The sequence below is a fragment of the Berghia stephanieae genome, chromosome 11, assembly GCF_034508935.2.
Source record: "Berghia stephanieae isolate SIO BIC M18660-M18661 chromosome 11, UCSD_Bste_1.3, whole genome shotgun sequence".
NCBI lineage: Eukaryota > Metazoa > Mollusca > Gastropoda > Nudibranchia > Aeolidiidae > Berghia > Berghia stephanieae.
Window position 1 is genome coordinate 22,290,789 of NC_088370.1, and position 7,500 is coordinate 22,298,288.

General features: G+C 37.3%; 1 protein-coding gene and 1 long non-coding RNA gene across 3 annotated transcripts in view; both read left to right on the forward strand.

Moving 5' to 3' along the window:
• The window catches only part of LOC144956309 (solute carrier organic anion transporter family member 4A1-like), a 71,069-nt gene that overhangs the window by 8,036 nt on the left and 55,533 nt on the right, over positions 1-7,500 (forward strand). The window lies entirely within an intron of this gene.
• On the forward strand, positions 1,617-5,252 carry LOC144956310 (uncharacterized). 2 transcript variants are annotated; one of them, XR_013641940.1, is made up of 2 exons: positions 1,617-1,889; positions 5,107-5,252. It is a non-coding gene; the product is annotated as an uncharacterized LOC144956310 (long non-coding RNA). The 2 variants fall into 2 exon arrangements; XR_013641939.1 differs by lacking the exon at positions 5,107-5,252 and adding an exon at positions 3,033-3,080 and having other exon boundaries at positions 1,624-1,889.

Consider the following 7,500-nt stretch of genomic DNA (forward strand, 5'->3'; position numbering starts at 1 on the left):
GGCGAAATTCTAAAATGTAATAAGTAGCTGACTTTTAGTGGTAATTTTAGGTTATGTACATCCTAATTAGAGGAAAAAAAATTGAAAACCTAAATTTCAGTTTTTGGTTACCATGGTAACGCCGCCATTTTGTAATTTGATACCCTATAATAAAGTAGTTTTCAAAATGCTAAGGCTTTGCCAAATGACAAGTTATTGACATGAAAATAGGTATACAAGTAGTATTTGAGCCATTCATTTGGGCTAAGCATCGGTTTTCTGATATCTACAATAGTATTATTTTTATTGATTTTCAAAGTTCATCAATTTTGAAACATCAAAAATTGACCCATTTTTGGACTTTTGACCCTCATTTACGCAAAATTTATAAAATAAATCTGAAATACAAATGCTCAGTGTTATGAAGCTAGTAATACTGTATGCACATGCGAAAAATCATTCAAAAATGTTTACAAATAAAGGAAGAGTAGCAAAATAAAGGTAGAAAAAGCACAAACAGAGAAAAACGCATTCAAAGTTTCAAGCACGGGAAACTCAGACAAGATCATGCATTCATGCGTCAAAATGACCCTGCTTGATGTGCAGGCCCTCCCTCTTCAGCCTCCTGTTCCTGCCTTGCCTTTTCTCGGCTTCACACACATACACACACACACACACACACACACACACACGTACGTACACACACACACACTCTCTCTCTCTCTCTCTCTCTCTCTCTCTATCTATCTATCTATCTATCTATCTATCTATCTATCTATCTAAGCTATGAGCGGCTATATGGTCTTGTGGTATGACACTCGCTTTCGGATCGGAAGGTCCTGGTTTCGAGCCTGGTTCAGCGCATAGTTGAGTCCTTGGAAAAGACTATTTACTCCCGTTCTCTCACCGTATTTGGGTGTAAAATGAGTACTTAGCCGTCAACAGTGCTGTCGCTGTCGGAAAAATTGTAATATCGCCTTACAGGCGTCATGTCTTGTTCTTACATTTTACGTGTTGCTGTCGGTCAGGGACCCTTTGTAAAGCGTTTTGAGCACAGTTAGTGGATTTTGCGCTCTCTCTCTCTCTCTCTCTCTCTCTCTCTCTCTCTCTCTCTCTCTCTCTCTCTCTCTCTCTCTCTCTCTCTATCGTTCTCAAGTGCATAACAAACCTCTCGCTCATTCGTTTACAACCAATACTCAGTCTAGCTCGACAGTAACTCCATTCATTTCATTGAGAGACCTCAGCGCTTTTTCATTTTGCATCATGTTACGAAGGAGTGACAAATTCTATCTATAAAAATTCACAATAATATTACTGTTCCCATCTTGTTCGAGCTGCTGATTTTGCAAGTCGTACAATTCGAGTCTTTATAGGCATACTTGTTGCGTACGTGTCGGTACTTTTCACAAAACAAAACTTTTATGTCCCCGGGAAGAAGAAAAATCACACACAGAATAACAATGTTTACATGCGACGCATGCGAAGATGAGGTCAAAGCATGAACTTTGACTCGCCCGCTAACCACTCAGAAAGCAGTATCAGGTCATGTTATCATCGACTATTTTGAACAGCCAATGAGAACAGCGCTAGCAAGGCAAGGGTCACAACAATTACTCACGATTTTACTACAATCAGTCAACCCCTCACAATAGGCTTCCTAAGTCGTGACGTAATCCTGCGCAGCAACGCATGGCAACAAACCGGCTGGCTCTAAACAGTCGAGAAAAATGGCTGACACGAACTCTATTTCCATCACCGCCCTTATGAAATACTTCTCCAATGAGCATAAAAGTGTCTCGCGAGGTGAAAATCATCATCAGTCAGGTCCTGTTTTGACTTTCACTTACTCAGATGGCTTGATGTTCGGCAAAGTTCAAGCCAGCATGAAGAATAAAGAGTATTCTGTGAAGGTAAGTCATTTCGTCTTCTCATTCTCACTCTCAAAATCTCACATCTCCGTAAAACTACTGTTGGACAATAATCAGTTTACTTTGAGTTTAGGCAGATTTAGTATATCCAATGGAAAGATTTAACTGTTTACGTTCGATTTTAGTTAGGGAGAGAGAGAGGGAGTCATTGAATTATTGTGTTTTTATCTTATGGACCACGGACTTTGAGTCTTTGAGGTCTTAGTCTTGCTTCGCTAATTTTCGTTGCTATTGACTATAGTCTACTACATACTATTTAGTATCGTGTTGTAACCTTTATTATAATACTCATATGAGCATCATAATCAACAATCACGCTAGACATTTTATCATACTTCATGTGGGGCAACGTGGATCAGCGGTACGGTTTTTGCTTCGTACCCGAAAGGTACCGAGTTCGTTCACCCGCCGCTGCGCTGTGTGGCCTTGAGCAAGTCACCTCGCCCTAGCTCAATTTGCGGCGCTGCACCGTGGTTATTCCAGTCTTCCCTGGGAATAGACCCTAGAGATAAATTTCCTCTATGGGATGAATAAAGGATTTATTTAGACCAGTGTTAGTCACTGTAAACTAAACTTCCTATTGGGTTAAGGTGTAATGTAAATGTTGCTGCTTGAAACTCGAAGAAATCAATAACATTGTGAAATTGAATGTGAACTTCAATTTAATATACGAAAACAGATAAAATGGACGTTTCGGGTTTCCCCCTTATCAACAAAGCAAGATGAATGAAAGAATCACTTAATTTGTTTTTTTAATTGAGTTTTTATACAGCGTAATATCCACTAAATGTGCTCAAAGTGCTTTACAAGGGGTCCCTGGCCAACAGCAACATTTAACATGTAAGACGGGACATGATGCCTGTTGGGCGATATTACAATTTTTTCGGACAGAGACAACGCCAGGTACTCATTTGACACCTGAGTACGGTGAGAGATTGTGAGTAAAGAGCCTTCTCCAAGGACTCAACTATGTGCCGAGCGAGGCCCAAACCCAGGACCTTCTGATCTGAAAGCGAGTGTCATACCACAAGACCACAACAGACGTTTTATTAGTTTGTTTGTTTTTTGCCTATTGAGCATGGTCGCAGCTCTAAATTTGAATCTTTTATTCTTTTACTTCCACAGATCTATCTTGATGATGCCTTGGGTTGATTCAGTCCAAAACTAATTTGTTGTGGTTTTATTTAACAATGTTAATGACATTGAACATACATTGATACAACAATGCCATAATTTGTCATGTTTATCATGTAAAATCATGTATGGACCTACAAAACCATTATTTTGAATGGTGATTTGATGATGATGAACAAAATATGTGTGTTGTACAAAATAAATGGCAAAGCTAACAAAATGCAATCTCCTTAATAAGAGGAGACTGGGGATTGACAAGTGCTGCAACAAATTGAAAAATAATATCAGATGTTTCTCTTAACATGGTTGGAATATATGAGAGGATGTTAACATTTTTCAGTCTTTCATTAGCCCTCTCAACATGAATTCTACATGAAGCAATTTCTTTTGTTAATAAAATCTCATTTTCAGTAAATTTATTATGTAAAAAGGGAGGGATATTTACAGTTACTCCTTGAGGTAAAATATCTTGAATCAGGATGGGGTTTTACCTTTATTACCTTTATCTGCTAAAATTAATTCTCCAGGGCTTAAAATTAAAAGTTTTAGTAATCCACAATTTTGTACAATGACCTTATCCGAGACAGACCCTGGATCATGTTTAGAAATAAAATTTATCACACCATTTGGACTTAGACCAACAAGAGCTTTAACAGAATTCATGGACCTATAAGAAGAATAAGTAACCGTTGTTTATCCATTTCTTTAGGAATAGCAATTTGGTCATCTGTACAATCAATGATCATTCTGCAATTTGGAAATCTTAAAAATGATGATGGAGCTGATAGTTTTTTTTATGTCTAGAAGGGCATGTAACCTTCATAACATTTTCAAAGAGAAGCGTATGGCTTATGTAAAACATGAATAAAAGTTTGTATAATATTTGTTATAGTACTTTCACTAACGCTAAACAATTGTGAAATATGAAGGTTAGCGTAGTTCTGTCTAAGTTTCATAAGTGTAATAATGAAATTTGGTCTTTTAATGCAACTGTCTCTTCCTGAACTTCCCATCTACTATAATAAATAATGTTACCTCTAAAGCACTCAACATATTGAACAATAATATTAAATATTTTAAAAGAATGTACACCTGTCTCCATTCGAAGAACTTTTTCTGTAAGGCTTGAAACAGTGTAAGTGCGTTGAATCTAACTTAGTTGGGTTTTTTAAAGCTAGCTATTTCCTTATTTTTGTCTGTAATTTTTTGTTCTTGAATTAAATTTGTTGTTCTATTTAAAATATCCTCACTTGTTCTACAATCTGTTTTTTTTTAAAAGATGGAATCCTGTGATGATGGTGACGAGAGTTGAGATGATGATGAGGGAGAAGATAATGAGGATGATGATGAGGAGGAAAATAATGATGATGAGGAATCTGGTTTTTTTAAAGGTGGGACTTTGTGATGATGATGAAGAGAGTTGAGCTGATGATGATGATGATGATGATGATGATGATGATGATGATGATGATGATGATGATGATGGTGGTGGTGGTGGTGGTGGTGGTGGTGGTGGTTGTAGTGGTGGTGGTGGTGGTGGTGGACTTCTTGATGTTGGTGCCAATTGAGATGGGGTGGGAATTCCTTGTGTCACTTTTCTTTTCTTTCTTTCTGGCTCTGATGGAAACAATTTATTTTTATTTCTGTCAAACAATTCAGGGAGGTTGGCTTTGTCACCATCTCTGAAGTGACAATAACACACTCTTGATGATGATGTTGGATCTTTTGTCCTTTCACCTGAAATGAAAAGATTAAAAAAAAAACAATAATTCTGTTGGGCATATTGGGTATATTATTTAATTTGATAAGTACTTTGTTTTAGACTATCTTGTTTGACACCAGCTCAATGCATGATAAATCAAAGGTGTGCAAGAGACTAGGTTACTGGTGGGTCTCTCGCCTGTCTTTTATGAAATCGCACATTCAGCAAAATGTCGCACTTCCTCATTACTTCTTTTGATGATTTTGACTAGGTATATATAAAAATAAGAATTCTTAAATTTACACAGTAAAAGTTGATCTTGGGGTTGAGTGTGGCAAGACTTGCGTTTTCTCTTTATTTCAGTCAGTACTGTACTGGACAGTGCGGTGATGGAAACTTTGGAGTGTCAACAATCGGGCACAGGTAAAGGAGAGAGGTCCCTGCCGCCATCTTGCTTTGTTCACACAGAGTTGCCACCTCGGCTGTCGGGGAGGGGAGGCATGGCAGAGAATCAGAGAAACTTTCCAAAAAAAGAGGAAAGTATGTGTGTTTGTGTGTGTGTGTGTGTGTGTGTGTGTGTGAGAGAGAGAGAGAGAGAGAGAGAGAGAGAGAGAGAGAGAGAGAGAGAGAGAGAGAGAGAGAGAGAGATCTGCGTGAGGGAGGGGGGGGGGGGAGAGGTTGCGTTATTTTATTTATTTATTTTCATTTTGCCATAAAGGTATCGAGTTTAAAGTAAGATTTTAACAAATATTTTATTCTCTTTCTTCTTGTTCTCCTTTTAAAAAAATTATCACTTATCAGTAGAACTTAACTCTCATTCAGTTTATCAGCCTTAACATCAAAACGATTGAGATATCATTTTTGCTTCAACTTCAATAAAAACCTAGTTTGGAATGTATTTGTATTTATAATTTCGTGCAATTGTACACTTTAATCATAAAATATAGGTCTACGTAAGCTAGAACTTGACCTAGATCTGGACTACGAACTCTATCAAATGTTCGACGAGGCGTGCGTGCTTACCTGACTAAAGTGGTCCACTTTTTCTTCAATTTTTTGTCTGCCTGTCCATTTGGAAATCTGTAAAACTTGCAGGAGTGACTCTCTGACTGGTGTAGACAATCTGGTACAAAATACTGGACCATATTTAAGATAAAAATTGTTTTTTGAGCGATTTTCCAATTATTCCTTGCCTGGACCAAGCACGGATTTTTTTTTTTGTTTAGAGCCAGCCGATTCGTTGCTAGGCGGACGTGACGTCAGACTGTGGAATCCTATTGGGTCAGAGAAGGAGTTTTTGGAAAGGCTCTTGACTAAATATAGATAGACCGAAGACCTTGACAGTGGGCATTTCATATAGAGCAGTAAAGTTAGGTGCCCCAAACGTAAACAATAACAAGTTGCTAGTGATTTCCGTTAGGGACCGGAATAATTTACGCACAATATAGGTCTCCCAATTTTGTAGTTTGAGTTGTAGGCAATACACTTTCAGTATTGAAAATATGTTTACATAAAATCTAACAGTTGCAGAAATAATAATATAAGGCTAAATTATTATGAAAATCAGGCTCCGAATAATTCTCGTTTTGTTCACACCAGCGCAATAATTTGCTCTGGTCTAAAAATAGATAGACTGTAACTTTTGATAAATTTTAGAAAATTTTACCTTTTGTTCCATAAAATATCCATATCTAGACATTATTTGATGCATGATCGAGTATTTATGAATATGTGTTTCTTTTGCCACCTAACAGCCAAATTTTAAAGGTTATTTTTTTCTATTATTTACATTGGAACGTGAGCTGTCAAGACAGGAACATGTGGTTTGCCACGTGCTTCTCGACCTTTGTTTACGTTTGGGGCACCTAACTTTACTGCTCTATAGACCAAAAATAGACGAAACTATCGATACCAAACTTGCCTATTATTATCGATGTTTTATGCTCATATTGGCCTAATGTTTATATGGCTTTTTCGCTGTCAAGCCAGGCTGTAACATTATATTTACTGACCCCCTTGGACTTCAAGAGGTCAGTTTAGACCTAAACTGACCCATCTGAGAGTCAACAAACACATTTTCATGTAGCAAAGGTTTCAAACTTTTCAAAAATAAAAAAATCTGAAAATCGATATTTTACTCGATTTTTGACAATCGAGGACCCGCCCATCCCCTTAACCAGACTATAAAAGTTTGTTACACATAGTTTTATGTGTTGGTTCCTTACACTTCCGGATGGCAATGTTATGAGATTCTAAGCCAAGCGGATACTGTCTATAAGTTAACGATGGCTACGGTGGGATGGGGGCAACGTTTTATTGTTCCTCTCAGACGTTTCTTGATTAATCAATTATAACAAAGAAAAACGTATGAATTTTACTGTTATTATTTTATTTGTCGACAGCCTAAATTTAGTTAAATCAAATGCTTGACGTCACAAATGTGGTTTGTTAACTTAAATAGTATTCCATTTGTCCTATAATCGTTGAGAATATATTAAGTGATTTTTGAAAAATATTTGCGGGTGATTGGCGCATCTCTCTCTCTCTCTCTCTCTCTCTCTCTCTTCTCTCTCTCTCTTCTCTCTCTCTCTTCTCTCTCTCTTCTCTCTCTCTCTCTTCTCTCTCTCCCTCTCTCTCTCTCTCTCTCTCTCTCTCTCTCTCTCTCTCTCTCTCTATATATATATATATATATATATATATATATATATAGTTCGAAGATGACGTCACTCAGGTCTTTGTTATTGTTGTTTGCCATCC